At 38.5% G+C, this 21,971-nt stretch overlaps 1 protein-coding gene across 1 annotated transcript in view; it reads right to left on the bottom strand.

Annotated features, from left to right (window-relative positions):
* The window catches only part of kcnb1 (potassium voltage-gated channel, Shab-related subfamily, member 1), a 37,386-nt gene that overhangs the window by 6,985 nt on the left and 8,430 nt on the right, over window positions 1-21,971 (bottom strand). The gene's annotated exons all lie outside the window — the stretch shown is intronic.

The raw sequence follows: 21,971 nt of genomic DNA, 5'->3' as shown, positions 1-21,971 counted from the left end.
CATCGAGATGTTTTTGAAAAATGGAGGTAAAGGTGTCCAGACCAATGCAGAACTGGCTAAACACTGAAGCTTCTGTGTCTGCAACATAGCAACCTGTGTGCACATCGGCTCCAGGGAGGCAGGGGAAGTGGAGGCGGAAGGAGACAGCTCTCTTCAATGTTTTGAAATGGGACTGGAGGTACCGTACATATTGCTCCTTTGTTTAAAAAAAACTGAATTAACTGATTTGCTATCAAGGCTAACGTAGTTAACAGATAACAGTGCTAACAGTTAATGCAATTCAAATTTTGATGTTTTGTTCAACAATCTGTGCCTCTCTGATTACAACCTATAGGCTACTTAATATTATAAATCCAGGGCAATGTGGTTTGATTGCAGTATGAAGGTGCTGTCTATAAGTAAATTGCAATAAACTTGAAGTCAAATCAGCTCTTTAATAAATGCCTAAGTGTGTGATTGCTGAGAGCAAATGGATTGGAATGACTTTGGGCGGCTTATTTATTCATGACCCACTTATCAGGCCTGTCCACATGAGTGAGTTTGCTTGAGTGGAAGATAATGTTTAGTTACCAAAAAAGAAAAGCAGAACCCGAAGCAGAAGTTATTCTCCAATGTCTTCAATTGTCATATAAGTATATGTAAAATGTCCCTAAGGGGACAATAACAGTGTTTTTTATGAATGCCTATCATAGCGTATCATATCGTATTGTATCATATCATATTGTATTCATTTATCACTTCCTTTCACTTTTACTCTCAGCTATATGAACCACAAATGTCATTTAATAGTATGTCCCTACCAAAATTACACTGCACTCGATAATGCCCAATTCACATTACACACTACAGAATACTGGGACGTGTGCCAGAAAACAGCACCCTGACAAACACACGCCAGCCAACAATCATACTACACCATTCCAGTTAAAAAGCAAGTGAGCACTGGTAGAATACACCTTTTTCAAGCACCATGTAAAATATTCCAGCTTCAACACCAGCACTCATATTGTAAACAGAAAAATCACAGATCTGGCTTGAAGTATACTTTTCTTGTAGTTTGAGATCCTTTATGATCTGAATAAACAAATGTTATTTTTATATCACTGTGAGAAATCACAAGAAAGAAGTATTGCACTGCTATCCAGCCTGTAATATGCCATCAACCCCATTTACTGTACAGCTCAGATACTTTTAAGAGTAACACAGGATCATATCAAATCCATTTTTACTTCCTTTAATATTGAAATAATTTGGTTGTATTTGACGTTTATAATAACCTCCAGAGGATACAAAGATTTTCAATTGTACTTCTGAATAATGAATACTTTTATCAAAGTGTCCCAACTGCAGTTCCTCGAGTGTCTATTTGAAGCTAGCTCCTATAGCCCTGGAAGTCTGATTGCCCCAAATGACTTGAATGACTGATATGACTGCAAGCGGCCATGCTGTAGCTGTTTGCCATGAGACTTAAGGCCTGCTTTAGCTCCACCTCTTTGGTTTTTACTAGGTTGGCCGAAAATTAGGTTGTTAATTTTTAAATTATACTAGTTCAACTACAAGAAATCCTGACACAGGACCAAATGAGTTGGAGGTTGTAGCTGGGACACAGAGCTTGTGATGGCAATAGCCCACAGGGATGGTCAAGATGTTACATGATCAATTAAACCATAAATAAGGTTAAAATAGAATGTGTCTTGAAATGAATGCATTTTAGACTACAGTGCAGTTTAGACATTAGTATGTAAAAACTACTTTAAATCAATTGTAAATAATTTGCATGTGCTTTTAAAATAAACAATATATCGCAAAATAATGCATCACACCTCCATACTCTTGTTTTAACAAAACCTCATACATGCACTGTTGAACACAAAGTACACACAGTAATGTGTGTAAACAAACCGACCAAGGGCCACTGCAGAGCAAATGATGCAGGGATTCCCTACACATTAAATTGAAAATCAAAAACCAGCAGCAGAAGAAATAGGGCATTGTTTTTTTTTTTGGGTGGTGATAGTCAGCGAGGGCCTTGACGACAGCCTACTAAGTCTGAGTCCACTCTTAAGAGTAAAGGTGAAAGCTAAAGAGGAAACCCTATCAACAACCAATCAGAGTAGGAGGACACTGTTGCCATAGCGTCACGGCAGATGGGAATAATGACCCCATCTGTTTATTTTCTCCCCTCTGTACTCCCCTCCTCTTGCTCTGGAGAGAATCTATTTAAATACAGCACTTTAAGAGCAGAAAGGTGCTGGGACCAGAGAGTGAAGGTGGAGCTGACAAGTGCTTCACAGAACTGAAGGGATGGAGAGGGTAAGGTGCTGGGTGGAATATAAAATTGCTGAAGGAGAAAATAATTTCTGCAAAGCATGTTATTAGTTGTATGAGGAAAATGACCTCTTTCAGTACTCTTAATGAGAGCCAGGCAAAAAATGATTTATAATTGTCTCACTGCTGCAATTTACCGCTGACGTCATACTCCAAATGGGAGGTTCACATTCTAGCAAAATGTTGTACTTCTGTATTACAGTTTATAAGTTATGTATCTGACTATCTTTATTTCACTACTTTTGTATCAGTGAGTAAATTAAATTAAATGTGATGTGGAGGGACATCACGCAACATTTTAAACTAAAACAACATATTCTATAACTCAAAAAGTAAACTAGTGCCTCTCCTCTTGAAATGGGCAACCTTGAGGTTCTAAACCCAAGTCCCTACGGACAGAGCCTCTGCTGCCCTAAAACAGATATGTAGCTGAAAGCTAACGCTATAGGTTGACGTAGCTAATTGATATAAGTTAAAAAAAAGACATGGGAAGATTTTCCTTTTTTTATTTTAACCATCCATTGTCTATTCAGTTGCTGATTGAATGAAAGGCTGTAACATTATAATAATTCATCAGATATTCCAAATGTAGAGAGCTTACAGTCTGTAACACAGCAGTATGACATTAAATGGGGTGCTTTGTTGGCCTAGTGGTTAGTTCGGGCACCCCATGTACAGTGGCCACATTCTTCAAGCGGGCTGCCTGGGTTCAAAATTGTGGCTCCATTGCCGCATGTCATTCCCCACTCTCTCTCTCTCTCTGATCCACTTTCCTGTCTCTCTAATAAAGGCATGAAAATCCCCCCAAAATAACAAAATCAAATCTTAATAGAAATTAGGTTAATTGCAATGAGACAGAAAAAAAGATGGAGACATGCTGTTATGAAATACAAATAATCTTGTAGCTGTGGGAGGCTGTAACTACAGTAGAGCAGTACAAAAAAAGGGGCAAGGGATTGAAAAGGTTGCTAATGAAGGCACTCTGTAACATTATGGTTATGAGGTCGTTTCCACTAGGAAACCCTGAACCTTTCCCCCATGGCCTTGTATGTCCTTGTTGCTCTCATCTCTACACACTCTCTCACCTGCCTGGCTTGTCTTTATCTCTTTATAGCATGGTTTGTTTAGTGTCACAGGTACTAATTTCATCAAATGATTGCTCTGCAAAATCTAAGATAAACCTTTCAGTGCACATGAAGGGAACCAAAAATAAACACATATCCAAGAAAAGGTTGAATGGAGCCCCAGACAAGATTGCAGTGGCTTCAACGCAATTATAGTCTATTTATAGACTCTCAGCGGACACAAAAGTGTACAACAACAGAAAAAGATGTTAATGGCTGCCACACCCTAACTGATGTCCTTTTTGTCATGCAAGTAAGCTTTGATGAATAGGCTATTATTACAACTAGATTACATGGACATGAAAATGAGAGTGACTCCTATAGTGAATGCTTCTCAGTGGCCTACTAAAGGGTTGACAAGATGAAGGAGGGATATTTATAACTGGAGGAGAAAAGACAACATGTCTGGTAGAGATGGAGAGAGAGAAAGCTAGAGAGAAAGAGAGAGAGAAAGAGAGAGAGAGCGAGAGAGAGAGAGAGAGAGAGATAGAGAGAGGGCAGACTGACAGGAAATCCCACTATGTCTCTAAACAAAGCCAGATCACACTGTTTTTTTTGTCTTTCATTCACATCCTCTCCACAGACATAATGGTCTTCATAGATTCCCATCTCCTTCAGGACAAGGTGACACCAGCCCTCATTATGCAGTTTCAAAAGATATCTGGGACACCATTGGTGTGAATGACACTCTAATAAAACCAACAGAACACAAATGTCTCTTTTGGCATGAATGGTCCAGGGGGATGAGCCTTGAGATATGAGTTAAGTCATTTTGAAGAGACTATTGGCTCATAGACTATTCATACACCAAGATGACATCTAATCTCCAGTGGATCGTACACTTGGGGCTTGAAAATAAAAATAAAAACTTCTAATGCTGGGTGTCTTATATATTCTTGCCATTTCTTTTGCCACCAGTCTGTTATAAATGCTTGTTTTATGTAGACTCTTTCCCAGCAGCTGTGATGAATAGTCTGTGGCTACATTGGTGTGTTTTCAGGGTCGGTCCATTAATCTGTGAACCCACCGACTGCCAAACAAGGACTGCACCTTGAACTTTGCACTTTTTATACAGACTTCAGCATTCTTAAACATAAGATGTTAACCATTAAATCCCTGACGTGTATGTGAAAACAGAACTGAAGAAAATCAGTGGTTAATGAGGCATCAGTTAGTTAATCTTTTTAGGACATGTTTCGCAGAATTTATAGGCTTTTTGGCCACTTGGTAGCAATAAAGATACACCTCATCAATGTATAGATGTCTTTTGTCAAAATGTTAGCATCCTTAACATTGGTAATTGGAGCAACATTGTCATTATGTGTTACATTTTCTCTTTTCTTTGTGCATGCATTCGTTCATCACTAAATCCTGAATGAAAGATTTTGGCCCTTTAGTAGCTAAATGTGCAACTATATGTTCAGCAGGTAAATTTGTCTGCAGTATCTTTTTCTGGATAATTGCTTTCTGTGACTAAAAACATGAGAACAGCGAGTCATCAAAACACAATGATCAGCAAAAAGGGTTTAAATCCTCTCTATAAATGCAAAGTGACATGGTAGGTTTCTTAGGTTCATTACACAACCAGATAAATGCTAAACATAATATTTAGAAGTATTATAGGTGCAGAAGATTCATGAAGTAACTGGCTTAACAAATGTCAATGACACAGATATATATATATATATATGTAAAGTTTGCTTTAGCTAATATCAGCCACTGTTGTCTACTGGTTTAGAATAAGGCCTAGTCCACCTGAGGGCTGATGTTTTAGTCACTGAAAACCCATATTTTGGAAGACTCCCTTGAGGGTGAAGATTTTCAGAAACGTATAAGGTGTTTTTTTTATGTGTAGACAGTGACAGAGTCCTGGGCTTGTAAGGTCACACTGTCACATGTTTCTCCCTCTGTTTGACATCATTGTGCGATGCTGTCACTTTTGTTTACATGAGATTAGTGCAGACCAAACTAGTGCTGGTGTTAATGTTCCTAACTGGACTTACTTTTACATGCTTACACGTACATACACAGTTGCTCGCCCACTATGTTGATGAGCAGAAGTGTCTGAAAACTTTGTAAATGAAATGGCCATTGCAGAGGGATAGTGAAATGTTGGCATGTCAACCACATTGTTGTTGACTTGGCATGCTTATGAAAGCCGTAACAGTGCATTTTTCATGTGGACAAAAAGGTTTTTGAGAATTTAGCATGTGTGGGATGGGATCATTAAAAAAAAACCCACCTATGTGTGGACTAGGCCTAAGTCAGTAGCAAAGAAACCTTTAAATGGTGGTTTAAGATTTGTTTATCCTGGAACTTTATAAAGTTGTTTATTTTATTCAGCCAGCCCTATTAAGGTGTAGCTCAGGTGAGTGCATTAAAGTTGGTGCCATCCCAAGTGACAGGCGAGGAAGTCCCAGACTCCCAGTGCTCCAGCTGGCACCTTTCTCATTAGCAGCAACAGGAGCAACATACTCACTGCTGTGCTGCAGCAGTGGAATCTCCTGTTTCTGTGAGTCCCAACGCTGTTACCTGTTAGCTCTGCCAGCAGTCACTAGGGAAACACATTCCACTTACTAATAAGCACACGCAATACTTTTAAACTTCCACCTGACACTGAATTGAAAAGATTCAGTGGGAATATTTATCTTCAAATAAGGTCTTTTTTTGATCCCTAAGATCGCCAGACTTCCTTTCTCATCATCCCTTGAGCCACATGTAAGGCCACAGGGATACCATGCAACACTCCTCCAGCCTCGACTGCCAGCCACTGTCACCATGACAACCCCCTTAAAGCTCGACAGGAGGTGGCTACGTGGACCTGGTTGTGAAAAGCCAGTCTGACATAGTCTCCTTCCCTCACTCTCTCCTTTCCTCCTTCCCTCCCTCCCTCCCTCCCTCCCTCTCTGCTTCCTTCTATCCCTGATTTGTACCTTTTCAAAGCTCACCAAGCTTTGAACCATCTGTACTGCTACAGTCTCTGTTCTATCCTTAGATATTCCTCCTGTGTGAGATTACTGTTTGCATTTGAGATAGCTGTTTGCTGTGACTTCTTTAGCTGCTTGGTACTTGAACGAGCACTCAATTTTCAAAAATGTTTAACCCTATGTCAAAAATGAAGGAAGTATTCAATCACAAAGCTTGGGTGTCAGCACTTTAACTGTCATATTATGTGATTGGATAAAACAGTTTAATACAACCCCAGTGATGATCTTCATCTCCATGCAGATGTCAATGTAAGTGATTGATCACACAAGGGGTTATTCACGAGCATTAAAATATACGGAAACATTCACACCCCTGATTCTGAATGTAGAAGGGTTCTGCCTCTCTGCCTGTGAACGAGATGGGGTTTCCATGGAGACGGTAGGAGACTGTGTCTTCCACATTTCCCCCCAGCGTGATAGCTTGAAACACACACACACACACACACACACACACACACACACACACACACACACACACACACACACACACACACACACACACACTCACACACACACACACACACACACACACACACACACACACACACACACACACACACACTGGCTCAGCTGTAGTCTCCCCACCCTCCATTACTTGTAACTTTGAGGAGCAGTGGCTCATTTATCTTAACCTCCCACATCTTGTGGGGATGAATAAGTTGTGTCTTGTGGCTCCTCGGGGGAGTTCTGCTTTCTACACAAAGGCACCGGCCAGTGGGTTCAAACTTGTGACCTATCATAATGGCTTCCCTTCGCTAACATGTAGACCTCTGCATGTGCCTAATCAAAAAATCTTTCAGAAGTTTTGGTCTGAAATCATATAAGTTTTAGAGTTATTTCATAATTGATCTATACATGTGTAGTAGAACACAGCCTGAAAGTTATATTAGGGGGATGGATTTGTGCCTTGCAGACAATGGATTATACTCCAAATAGTCTCTATAAATGAACAATTCTGTAAGTAATTCATTTTTTCTCATTGTATAACAGGTAAGATTACTCAGATGAGATTGAAAAATATCTGCCGGCTGCTTTTTGCTATCATCTCTTCATTTGTGACATGATACGATACGAAAGGGTAGAATTTGAAACAAAACAATAACATACACTTCATTATGGGACATTTGTGTTGAATTCCAGTGCTGCACACATATAGCTACCTTCACAGAAGTATTAACAAATAATTAAAAAAAATACACCATGCACTTTGGGGTCATACAGAAGTCTGAATAAAGGCATAATTGGGGGCAAACTTTTGTCCAACTCCTACTGTGCCTGCATGCACAAAGTGCACCACAACCCCATTCAGTAGTCTATGCCTAGACCATCCATCTCCTGAATGAATCCCACCTCATATCCTCTCCCTATCAATTATTCATGCATTTCAGATGAAGAAGAGAATCCAGACTCTGCATCTATATTTAAACTCTGGCTGGTCCGTGGTAGCTGTATAAATAGAAGCAGTATAGGGTCTGGTCTGGCACACCAAAGGCACACTGTTATTATCAGGATTTTCTAACCTGGAGTACGTGGCATTTAAAAGGATTGGAAGGAGATGAAAGACAGCTTAGTCAGTGTTGTGTAGAAGCATTTCTATATGAGGACATGTAACAGAGCAGTTAGAGTGGTGGGTTTCTGCTGTCCATTAAAAGTCTAAAAATAAACATCCCACCTTACCCTAAGCAATGATGAACAGTTAAAAAAAAACAGACTAAGCATTGTGCTTTACTGTATATCGTTAATACAAAACAAATAAAGAGGTGATTCTACCACATTGTTCAGGTATATGCTTCTATGTTGTCTAGTAATTAATGTACTTAATGCAGTTTACACAGTCCTGCAGTCCATGCTGGTTAAATAGAGCCACGTTTAACTCTGCAGACATCAGCACAGGAGGGAAATGTAAACACGAGAGAAGCATTGATTTGGAAACTGGAGACAAATGAAGACAGAAGGAAGACTATTCACGCACGCACGCACGCACGCACGCACGCACTCGCACTCACACACACACACACACACACACACACACACACACACACACACACACACACACACACACAGAAACTCCTCAGTGATGAACTCTCTCAGCATCACAGAAAATGACGGTTGCCATGGTGAAAGTGACTGTGAACTTTTAAACATTTTAGTGATGAAAGGGAAAGGGAAATAAAAGCGAGAGCATAACAACATTCAAATGAGAGACAATGACTTCAGTGACCTTTGTGTACTTTCAATACATTCTACTAACAGAGCAGAAGCTATACAAAGCAAGATTACTACTAATCCTGTATGCCAACACATGCTTACTGCAGTTACTCTACTAGAGTGACATTACACATTAAGTCATTTTATGGTTTATGAGAGCTCAGATCACTGGCTATTCAGTGTCATTGGCAGTGCTGCTAATCCCTTTGAGTTATACTGGGATTAATGTAAAACCTTGTAGTTTTGGTAATTAAATAGCTAGTGGCATGTTGTTTTTTCGTACTTGAAAAATCCTCTGTTATATTGGTGCTGATATTTTGCAATAGGCATCCAATCACTACCTATCAGGTTATTGAAAAACATGTGAGAATATACACTCGCACTCAACACGAGTGAGCACAATATAGAAGAACAGTGTAACTTAATTACAGCAGCATGTACAAGAGGCTCTGGGCTGTACTTATGTAAATCAATGTGCAAGGAGAAAATCAGTCACGAAGACCCACCCCTAGCTACTGTTGCTATGCTAGTCAAGCTTTCCCACCTCAGTCCCATACTGTAGTAGCCATTTTCACTGTTGTAGGTGGAAAGTTAAAAATGCTGTTCATGTTATATTACAGGATTTAAAGTAGTAAACTGCATTAATTTTGGCGATACGATTTTTAAAAATAATTTCCCAGCTTGATAGAAAACTATAAAGAACGTCAGCAGGAAAAATCTGAGTAAAAACAACAAAATTGATAAAGCGTTCATAAAATGTTGGGCAACAGTTAGCTAGCATTCAAACACTTCCTAGCTTACACTACATTAGCTGACATTAGCATTAGCTTGTTAATATTTTTGCTTCTTATTTCTTCCAGGTTAACTTTATGTTAACTTCTAACATAATGTCAGCAGGGAAATTATGCTGTTCCTGTATCATGTAACACTGTCCAACATATTAACCTTCAGCCATTTCCCTGGTAAGGGATTTGTATTCAGTAAGTGGCTGGATGCTAACATTAGCTGGTTCCAAACTAAAGCTAATGGGTAATCATATGTGGGGTTTTTTAGCTCAACATGGCTAGCTTTTTCTGTCCTGGTTTCACTGGTCAGTTGCTGATCATTCTCAAAGCAGTATATTATAAAATGGTCAGATTTCCACCATAAACACTTACAACTAACAACCTGGAGCGCTGCTGTAAAACATTCCCACCCTGATCATGACATCAGAGGAAGATGGCCACATTGTGAATTTAGTCAATTTGAGTTGTCCCATAGCACTGTTTACAAAAAATAGGCTAACCGAGGCCTGTTTCAGAAAGCAGGTTCAACAAAATGTCAGTCTAACCCCTGAACTCTGAGTCTCCGGTTCCAGAACAGCTGATTTTAGTTACTCAGTCAACTCTGAGTAGGTTCACTCTGGGTTCAGCTTGTTAGTTTAGCAACAGAAGTCCTCTTGAACTAGAAATCCTCATGTGGACAACAGTGCTGCAGTGGCAAAGGACAGAGAAGTGAGAGAGAAAATTGCTGCTTGAGTTTGAATGTAGTCTATTCATTTAATATTTAATCACGCTTGTATTACAGGTAAGAACTGGTGGAATTTCTTTTTCATTTAGGTGCAATCCAGCAGGAGACAAGAGGACTTGGAAGCACCTCAAAATGAAAGTAAGTACAAACTAGACTCGTGGTGGTACCTCAATTTAGTTATATTTGACTTATTTAACAAATTAGATTTTATTCAGTGGCTATATCAAGGGTATTTGCTTTTTCCCCAACATAATGTAGGTTTCACACACATACATTTCCTCTCACTTAAGTTATATCCTTTTCAGTTCTATAATTAGGACCTATTAAATTAACATCTCTCGATGTAAATGTAATTCCCTGCAAAATAATGCAGGCCCTTCATCTCAAGGCTCCTCGATTTAAGGACATGCCATGTTCGAAAACAATTAGGCTATGTTTTATCCAACAGATTATATAAAACAACATGGATTATTACACATTGGATTATTGTTTCTGGCTCTGTAAGAAGGGAGAGACGGCGATAAACTCAGAGTTCATTGAAGATAGCCTACTGCCAACCAGGTTAGGTCCATAGACTCGGTTACCATAGTAACTGACTCAGATTAAGTTACCTTCTTTCTGTAGCTTACATAAACAAACAAAAATAGCGCTGATGATTTTGTTTTCTACTTCCAACAGTGTAGTTTATTTTAATCAACACAAGAGATAAGGTTATCAGGAAGACTAATTGATTTATAAAGTTATCTCAGATAGCATGTTACGCTGTGGTTGCTGGAGTAAAAATGTCCCCAAATCAATTTAGAGCCAGACAAAAATGCTAATGCTTCCCTGACTCTGCATCCAGGACCAACATTGGGTTCCCCCCGTCTCTTAAAATACAAAATTCTCCTATATAGCAAACGTATCGTATCATATAGGCCTACCAGAAACATCTACTGAGACTGATACTGTAATAACAGATTTTTAATCCATTTTTGAAGGGAGCGTCATTCATAGGACATCATGAATCTTCACGATCTTCATGAATCATGAGTCAGCCCGCCAGCTCCTTTCAGCTTGAGAGGAAGAGTAAGTTGATATATTCACGGTTTAATCGTAACCTGAAATATAACTTGGTTAAATTATTAAAAAATATCATTTATCAATCTTTCGGGGACGGCACATGGCAAACAATCAAACTGAATTTATAAGGTGTATTATTAATACTCGATAACAAAACATGAAAAAGGTTAAATAATGTTAGTGCAGGTAGAGTATGTCTGAGAGTGTATGCCATCTATATTGTGAGCTGTAACCTGAGTGAAAGTGCTCATCAAGGTGAAAGGCTTCTCGCTCCAGTAGTCAAGAGCTCTCTCCCCACTCCACACCCAATCGGCTATTGGCTTGATGAAGATTTCTCCTTCACCTTAGTGGATTCTATTTCTGCCTCCAGCTTTCACACTTTCCTCAAAGTCATCTGTTCACCTTGATACCACACGACCTGCAAGATGGAGTAAAATCTTGTATTGAGGATCTTTGCAGAAGCTACAAGTGGAGCAGCTTCTTGACTCGAGAATAATGGTTTATAGATGTTAGGTGGGGGTTATTTCTGTATGAGATGGACAATTATGAAATCGTGAAACAGACTGTGGATCATCTTAGATTTATTCAGCCATGGTCAGACAACACAGAAACACAACACACATGGCTGACAAAGTGCAGACCATCGCTGACCCATGCTGACCAAGATCTCACAATCATTGACAATCACTGGCAAAGTGGCCATCATGGGCAAAATGGCAAAATGGCCAAGTGGCCAAGTCTTCATCACACAGTGTGGCTTATATTCTGCTAGAAGGTACAGCCCACAAATTCCTTTCCATTTGGGTACATCACTATAAAGCAATAAAGATGACATGACACTGATTTGTATACGTAACAGATGTAGACTCTCTGTCTAGCAAACAGTTGCTGACAACATATAGTTGGCTCCTATCCATTTATAGATCTGCTACTACTTAGGTGCTTCACCCATATAAGGTTAACGCTTCACAGACCCAAAAGTAGAATTACTGTGAGATGGTTGACACAATTTAAAGATATGTCCACAAAATTATCAAGATGAATGAATCCATGAAAATACGTACTAACAATAGATCTTATTGTTCTTTGCACACATACAGATGTTGAGGAACTGATATGTTTGTTAGATTTCTTTTACAAAGAAATGGTAAAGGGGAATTTGAAAGTGCTACGACAAATCATAACATCTGTTCTAAAAATTTAATATTGTAGGTAAATGTCCAAGACAAATTTTTGAGCAAAATAAATTACACAAAATACTTCAGAATTTTATTTTCTGGTAGGTAACTTAAGTTTACTTTTTTTGATACAATATACTGCAAACCCTATGCATCATCTTCTTTGAAGTCTACTATATTATCTGCGATTGCCCTGTCCAGTGTAACGCTCTCTGCTCTGCTCTTCCTTCACCCTCATTTGCAACATCTGTTGCATGCACTTGCTCCTGTAGCTGCTGTTGATATAACATGTCATAAACCCCAGCTCCGCCTGTCTGATTTTTAAAGGCACTCTGGAGGAGAGTTTATTAGAGACACTCCCCAACATCTGCTGTCGAGGTTGCTTCAGGCTGGTGGCAGTGTTGGCCTCAACATGGATGTCAAATATCAACTATGAATACACACAATAAATGACTTCTTCTTGGGTAAACAGACTCAAGTGGGGTTTTTTCTGCACTGAACTTGACAATGTGCAATGGAGAAAGTTGGGTATGACATGAGACCAAGGGCCAAAATTGGATTCATATGGGTCCATCATTGTAGAAACCTCCAATGACTGAGCTATGCAAGAGATATGCAAGAATGTATATTATACAGTTAAGTAGAAATTGTAGATACTAACAGTTATGGAAATCCACTGCCTCTTGTATTAGTGTTCTTAATATTTCTTCTCACTGTTCCTTCTCTACCCTGCCAATCCTTTGCACACAGCCCCACAGGAGCCACTTGTCAACTGAGCTGTCAATCATGTAGCATCAAATAAATGACTGAAACTAATTTTCTCAGAAACATGAACCCTTAGACATTAATCAGCAAGAACTTTGACAAAAACCATGTAGTGGAAAAATGTATTTGACATGTATTTGAAATGTACAGCTTGACCCATGTTCCATCTGTTTACATGGACGAAGTCTGAGCTTACTTCAGCCAGACAGTAGGAGGCGCTCCAAAGGCGTAACTTTTGGGAAGATGTCTGTTGTCAAGGACTGTCACCTCTGTATACAGGGTGCAACTAAGATAAACAGGTGTGCCTTATTTTTGATAGTATATGTAAATGTTAAACATACAAACCAATCAAATAAAAATCAGACTTTAGTCGGTATCTGAAAACTAAAAGCATCCTTTTGTCTTTTCTATGTTCAAGTAGATGATGGTACTGTTTTAATTTGACTTATTTTTCCATGAAGGAACACAAACACAGGACTGTCTAACAGAACAGCATGGTAGGTTTTGCTAGCCTGAAGCGTTATTGACTTCAGAGTCATTAGGACAGAAAACAATGAACAGTGCAACGTAAGAGTTTTGGAGTTAAGAAATCTTTTATGTTTGCACATTTTTCCGATGTACCCTGCTTGAAGAAAAAGAGGAAGAGAACATAAAGTTACCCAAGGTCTTCCAACTCTTCTTTGTTGCTTTAACAATGTCAGCATTTTACATTACACTGCGTCACACACTCAGCTCGCGTATTATTCATCAGCAGCTGTGACAGCCGTTGATGAGCACTCACTCTCCTTGAGGGTGAGGACTGATTCAGGGAAACTGACACAGTTTCAATTTAAATCACTCATTGCAACTGACTTACAGGATATACGTTAAAGTCTATGAGGGGTTCTGCGTTTCAGTCTCTATGTCCCTCTAACAAAAACTATACAATAAAATAAACTCACTTTACAGTTCTCCAAATGTATTAATCGAACAGAAAACATCAAACCCATAATTGATAAAACTAACAGAAACAGGTGGATCAATGGTTTGTTTTTTTCTTTAGATACATGTGCAGAGAAATGAACCAAGTCCTTAAAAAGTGTTACATAAACCTGCACGTCCATGTTCAAAATGCTTTAGTCGTCTTTTGGTATTCAAAATGTTTAATATTTAATGATTATTTTAACTATACATGGGGTTACTCTGTAGCCAACACGTGTCTCATCATGAGACAACTCATGATGGGAATTCATGTGGAAAATTTTCGTCTTTGATGCTGAACTTTTGCTTTCTGCTCCTCTAACCACATGCCTTTGTTCTTTCGGCCTCTGGGGTTGTGTGTGATTGTCCTGCGTATACAAGCCTCTTTCTTTAGAACTAAAACAGGTCCAGAGGCGACCAAAAAAAAATCACATTCTCTCGATGAAAGTGATAATCAGACTTTTTAGGATTATTCAGCTTCTGCTAACTTTAAGTGGTGTAACATTTAGTCAATAGAGAGTCATGTAATTACAGCATACAACAATATGTACTTGCATTTCGTCAAAAGTTCAGCAAAAATTTAATTTGATCAACATCTTTCAATACCCACGTGTGCTTTCATACTTACAATTGTATAAGAAGGTCTGGACTCTTGAGTACCTTATTATTTAGTTGCATACACCAGTGCTTTTACACTGCAGATCACACCCACCCATTCACACCCTTACGGTAGTGATCACTATCTAGTACCATCCATCAGAAGTAACTAATCCCATTCATACACCACCACTGAAGCTGTGGGAGAAATTCAGGGTTAAGTGTCTTGCCCAAGGACATGTTGCCCAGCTGGGGATTGAACCCTTGATCTTCCGGTTGAGAGGTGACGACCAACCAACTGACCACAGCCACCCCTGTGCAAACACAAGACACTTATTCCATGTAAAAAAAAAAAAGCAGGAAATATGAACTGAAATTATACAAGTTGTTGCTTTTTATCATGTTAATAATATTTTTATTTAATATATACAGCAACACATGTACAGAAGGGTCCAATTAGCATTATCCATATGGATCCTTTATGATAGATTATGATAGAAATTGATTGGAACTTTGATTAGTGGAAGTATTAAAGAAACAAGAGCTGCTGTCATATGAGGCCCTGCATATGTTATCCTATGATGTACATTGATTCCTAGAAGAAACCTGAGAAACATTACAACGTCATATGCTGAAGGCTAGAAGAGAGTGAATATTCATTTCACATCGTGTTCTCAGTCATTTTCTGACCTTATCATTTTTCACAGTTCCCAGTTCTCCAGGTCTCTTGATCTGTCTCCGTTTCTTGTTCCTACATTACTCTCGTTGCTCCTCAGGCTTATTCCCTTTGGAAGTGTCTTTTGCTCAGTGGTCACGTTACAATGAATACTGAGGTTCTCTAGCAACAATGTATTATTCTTTATCACGTTGTTTAAATACATAAAGGGTTAAAAGTCATTTAGAAATATTTATTTCACTTTAATTCCATATATATGCCAAACACTTCTGAATTTTTTTGAATTTTAATGTCCAGTGGAATAAATTCTTTCTTCACATTCTTCACATTGCACAAACTCGATGAGCTAACCCTATTGTGCAGCTGTGAGACATACCCTAAGTGCCCCCGCCTAAAAACCTGAGATGACACTACAACTCGTGAACTGCCCGCTTCAAAATGCATGAGAAGACTTGTATAATGCTCACAAACACAACCCTGACCGCTAGAGAATCAGACGTCATCGCATTAAGAGTGAATGAGTGTTAAAATATGCAGCACTGTGTTAAAAAAAAAGCAACTTAATAGTGCAGCCTAACATTAAACAATAAGCCACATGTAATGCCAGTGATAAAATTATTTAAAACGTATTATCACGTCTAAACTTGGCCTTTCTATGTGTGTATATGTGGCCTTCTCTTTTGTGTTACACCATATTATGAACCTTGAACACATCACATGAAAATGAGTTTATGTAATCACCTCTGTTCTCCTGTTTTAGCTTTAACCTTCAGTCTAAAATATTTAAGAGACCTTAAGGACATTTTATTACAAAGACCATCATAAAAAATCCATCCTTTTTTCTACAATTTTTTTTTTTTTTTAATATTGTCTTGAAATATTGTTTAGTATTGGTGCTGTTGTGTTGTACAACATGCCTTTCTGAGTGTCTTTGTGTGATGTTGTGCTTTAAGTGTAACAATTTCTCCATGTTGATGTGCACTGCTCTGAAGAAAAAGAAAACCCTATCATGTGACAAAAAAAAAAGCAAACTGACAAACTTATGAGTGTGTCTCCTGACCTGAAGCAAAGTGTTTGTGATGCTGCCAGCAGACAGAAACCTGCTGATACCAAGAGTCCCATCACCTTTCTCTCCCTGTTATCATCAGGACAAACTTCTGCTACATGTTGTGTAATCCGCACAGCAGACCGCAGACTGTGACTGAGAGCTAAGTGGGGGGATTAGTAGGTTTTAGTGGACATCTGCACTCTACTGAGTAATTTCACTCAGAAATGCCTAAGCTTAGGGAAAAAAAAAAAAAAGGGAATTCATGATTTGCTATAATTATCAGACTTAACAAAAAGGCTTTAAACGCTGTTTTCACACATGCGCAAGATGCCTGAAACTTTCCCAAAATTCTCGGGGTGAGCTGCATTTGTGAATGTAAATGGCTGAATATTTCACCTCAACTTTACCTGGCTGTATTCCTGCCCTCTAGTAAAAAATCGGAGTGAGCCGATGTGTGAACGCAGCAGGTAATATTCAGGAAAATTCACTGGTGGTGGGTGAGGTACGTTTATAACCTACGACCTGTGCACTACCACTCCAATCCTTGTGAACATAATGAATTAGCTTTTCATGTTGTTTACTCAACAGCATGTTCGTTTTCACTCATTCATTGACACTGTGAATACGTCCAGTTAGCTATAGCATTAACGTAAAGGCAAAAAAAAACTGCCATCATAGTTTCAGACTCTGTCGCTTTGTCCCCCATTTTGGATTTCCACGGCGAATTTTCACGTCATGTGTTGCCTCCTATAGACCCCCAGTCCCTCCCGACTGACAGGAAAATCTTCTGTTGTGAGATAGCCTATGTGTGAATAAACAAATCAGGAAGCTTTCAGGGGCAGACTGTCCTGTCCTGAAAGTTTCTAAACATTTCCAGCAGTGCACATGTGAAAACTTGACTTGATATAGGTTAATACAAGTGTAGAAATGTAAATATGAGTTATACAAATAGGCATAAAGCTGCACTAATTAGTGCTTCTTATATTGAAAATGGATCAAATAATTAAGTCTTGAGTTGAATCAGTTGCTCTTTGAAATGGATTCACAAAAAATAACCATATACAGTAGCTCTCCAGTTGTATCTGCTCTAGGTCCAGCAAGTTTGAACTCAAGAGTCAAATAATTTAGCTATTCATGATTGTTTATATTTAGAATGAATAAAAGCCTTAGTGTGACATCACAGCAACATGGTTCACTGGGAAAATGGTCTATTGAGCGTACAACAGTTTATTGGATAAAGACGTATAATCCCAAATAATATGTTACTGTTAATCACAAGCCAACGTATAACTAGTGTTTCTGGGGGCCACTCTGTGCATTTGCAAAAAAAACTAACTTCTTCTACAAGATCCAATCTTCACCATATGTGAGGGAAAGTATTTTCTGGATGCTTTTATTTTGGCAAATGAAACAGAATTTTGGCGCTCAGAAGTCTTTGACTGTGATTTGCCAATACATTTGCAATTAGGATGCAGGATCGGAAGGGAGCCATCTCTCGGTATTAAAAGATCATGATCATAATTGCTCAGCAGATACACAAATCCTCAATGTGCCACCATCCATCTGGCCAAAATATCAGTCTCTTTCTGGCTCAGACAACTTTTCTTGGACACACTGGAAATAACAAATTAGTTTCATAGATCAGAACAAGTCAAAAGAACATGATCTTGTTAATGTCAGCTTGCAAAAATCAGCTGCAAGGTGTTTATTTTTTTAAAGTCTAAACGGCAGCTTAGCGCCCAACATTTCATCCATCTAATATACAAAGGTGTGCAGGCTTTAAGTTAATTGATTCATTGTCACAACTCTTCAGCAATACATTTCTGACACCTATAGTAGAAATATGTAACACCCTTAATAAATTCATCTAAAGAATGTTTTATTGTGAATGTCAGCACTTGTCTCACAAGGTTTCAGTCTGTCTGAGTAGGCCTGTTATGTGTGTGATGGAGAAGGGGATTTGTGAAAGCAGGAGGGAAATATTAAACAAGGTGTTTTAGTTTACATTATAAAAATCCATTGTAAACTTTTGGGAGAGAGTACTACATTAGAAAATAGTGCATAGACCATATATATATAGGTATGTGTTTGTGTGCGTGTGTATGTGTTGTACTGTAAGAGTGTGTATGTTCCTCCTCCTTAATAATGAGGACAAAATAGGACAGAGGTGAGAGCTGTTAATCAATACACTTTGCTCCCCCCTGTCAATAAATCCATGTTAAGCACTACAGAGAAATAACAAAATATGGACCAAATCAGCTTTAAGATTTGTGTTTATTTTTTTTTCACTTTAACCTTTAGAGGTTGCAGTAGAGTTTTTTTATGGCTGCTTTTAAACCTGACATCAAGTCAGAAGAGGCATAACCACTCAGTGGCTCTGCTACTGACGGGGAGACATTGTGACAGGCACAGAGAGCAACCTGCATGAAAGCAATCGTTGATGCACTCAATCCCAGAGTATTCATGACACTAGGCTTACACTGTATCTCTGCACCTCACAAGCCCAGACTTCACGGACAATAACCTGGGGGTGTTTGTTATGATATTCTCTCTTAAATCCGCATCAAGAACACATTTTGACCTCAGTATTGCACGGTCACTACACAGACAGGGAATTACATGAGATACTGACTTGACTCGCTTTCTCTGTGGCATTGTAAAATTCTTTCACAAGTAAAAATAAATGCACATTCTATCGCTACAGATATTTTACACATTTCTTTTTCTATATATAGAATGTATCACATTGGTACCAAAATAGGTGAAGCTACTTTTAGCTACCATGCTGCAAATATATGTATATGCCTTCGCGATTTACCCACCTCCAAATCTAAGTTAGAACTCAAATCTTTTTTTCTTGGCCTCAATACATGGCTTTTCTTATAACAAATGTATATTTTATTTGTTGAATTTTGGTAATTTATAGTTTATTATTGCACTGCAATCTGCCCTGTAACTGTTCATTCTTGATTCCATATCTTAATTCTAATCAGTTTTTTGTAGTTTTTTTTGGTCTTCGTATTTGTTCTTATGTTTGATTTTCTCTAATTCAAGACATTGGAGTTACTTTGGCTGCTGAAATGTGCTACAAATAAAGCTTGCATGCATTGCCCTTTCATTCAACCCAGGCACCAATAAAGTAGTATAGATTGAAGGTAGAAGCATGTTAAAAAGAAGAACCCCTCAGTGAAAATGCACTTCTCATTTGTGTATGCGTATACATGTATTGTGGTAATTATGTTCACAATCGGACGAAAGCAACTTAGCAATTCTTCTAGAGCACAGACTTCACAAAGTTAAATTTTGGATGATAACAAGAAATATGACTAAGGGCTTGAATTATTCATCAGTGTACTCTGGAACTGTTATGTGGACTGTGTTTTTAAGGTATGAATGTACTCTATACTCTGCACATGGACATGCAATGTTTGTGCGTGTTTTTTATTGCAAGTTAATATTAATGTTGAATGTGTTGAATATTACATGAAATGTACATGTATAATGCTACATATGGCATACAAAATGTATTTTTTATTCATTCTTTTACATTACTTTTCAGTGGTTCTTCATTTTAAACACTAAAGCAAGATAAGTAAATTTTCTGGACATTTCCTGCAGATATTCATTAACTCAACATGATAGAGGATGAATGCATAATGATTTAATGTCAACTTACACACATGTTATATTAATGTAAAAAAGACAGATTGCCATAAAAAAAAATGAATGAGCACATCAATTGAGGGTGAGCCTCCTTTTTGTGCACTCACTAAGCATTCCTCTGCTTCACTGGAACTTAAAAATATCCCCTTTTTAATAAGCTGATTGAAGAGGGAATTCTAAATGATACAATCTACTCATTATCTTTTGATAGACAGCCCAGTCTGCTGCTTAAATGAACCTGTGGAAATTACTGGTCAAATTAATTTTACCCTCGATTTGTCATCATCAAGTTGCACACAAATTTGATATTGAATGTCATTAAGGCAGAAACTTAGATTGAGTTTAGCAGCCAGAATTACACAGTAACAAATACCTGCATGTCATCACCACAGGCTTATAGAGGGAACACACGCAAACTAAAAACAAGGGTGCCGAAAATGGACCCCTGGAGAACGCCTCCATAAAATAAATTACAATAATCAGCTGTTCAAACAGAGACGGTTAGTCATAAAGTAAAAGATGAATCAAGATTCTACTGTTCCTTAAATACCTACCCTATGCGTCTAGGAGATATGTTATATAGAGTGATGAATTTGTCAGTTGCAGCACCAAAATCTGATCTGACACCGGTCAAAAGAGGGTCCTCTTTGTGACAGAGGCGTTAATTGTCAACAGGAATGTTGCCCCAGACCAGTAGGGGGCCCCTGAGGGCTCACAAACGTAAACCAAAGCAGTGGCCAAAAATGCACACATTTCGCAATGACAGTAGGAAACCTCCCTTAGGGACCCCATCTGACAGCACTCACTGTCGTTGCCCTGCTAAGCACTGCATTATTGCAATGAAAACCAAAGTATACAAATGAAAATGAAGAGGGATTATATGTCTATAGGAGAGAAAAAAGAAACAGGAAAAAAGAGGAAGAGGAGTAAGTTTTGGGACACTGGCAGATGAACACTGGTTGGAGGGCCCCCCAAATGATTTCTGCCAAGGGCCCCACCAGACTCTAGAATCACCACTGGACCTTGATAAGGGCTGTCTCATTGATATAACAACCTGATCCAAAACCTTTCAAACGAATCAGAGCTGTCTAGCCTTCCAGGCACCAAAATAATGGATGCAGACTGCCTGGGATTGTTCAGCGTCTTCAAAATGATTTATGGGATATAGGGTGAAATATATGGAAATAAGGGTACATTTATGACATGGACAGGGGTCATTTGTCATGCAGGAGATATATTCAGTCTATAAATGCAGACTCTGGTTGATTGAGCCTCTGAACTGACACAACAATGTTCTTGACTGGTTCTTTTGTGACTCCCAATACATCATTGTTCTTGTGACTGGCAGTGAGTTTCTAGCTGTCACAAACAGTGATCAATTCTTGTCTTGTGTTGCTTCATGATTTGGAGTAACGCTGCAGACTGATTTATGTGTAGGAAGGTAGCCAAACTGCATTTAAATGTCTTCTGAGTGTGACATGAGAGGAGAATAATTTGAATTTGTTGCTTGCCATCTGATGCACAATACCCCCTTACAGAGGAGGAATTGGTAATTTTCCAATTATGCATGTAGGAAGGACAGCAATGACAGAAACATTCATGTTTGCCTTTGATTTCCTCTTTAAACTGGCTGATGGCAAATTCATGTTAACGGTGGATTTGATTTCTAAACCAGGCATTAAGCATAATCTTAAAAATTTAAAAACTATCTCAAATGTGATTATTTACAGATTGGCTTGGTGTATCCTAGTCACAAAGTAATGGATGTACTTGTAGAGGGAAATATTTTGAGCAATAACCCTAAAATGAGGAAGAATAGACTATAAAAGTTTTGAAAATTTTTCATCTAATTCTGTTGTAGTATAC

Source organism: Labrus bergylta, chromosome 5, assembly GCF_963930695.1.
Source record: "Labrus bergylta chromosome 5, fLabBer1.1, whole genome shotgun sequence".
Taxonomy (NCBI): Eukaryota; Metazoa; Chordata; class Actinopteri; order Labriformes; family Labridae; genus Labrus; species Labrus bergylta.
The sequence above is the reverse complement of the archived record's forward strand: the minus strand, read 5'-3'. Positions and strand labels throughout refer to the sequence as shown.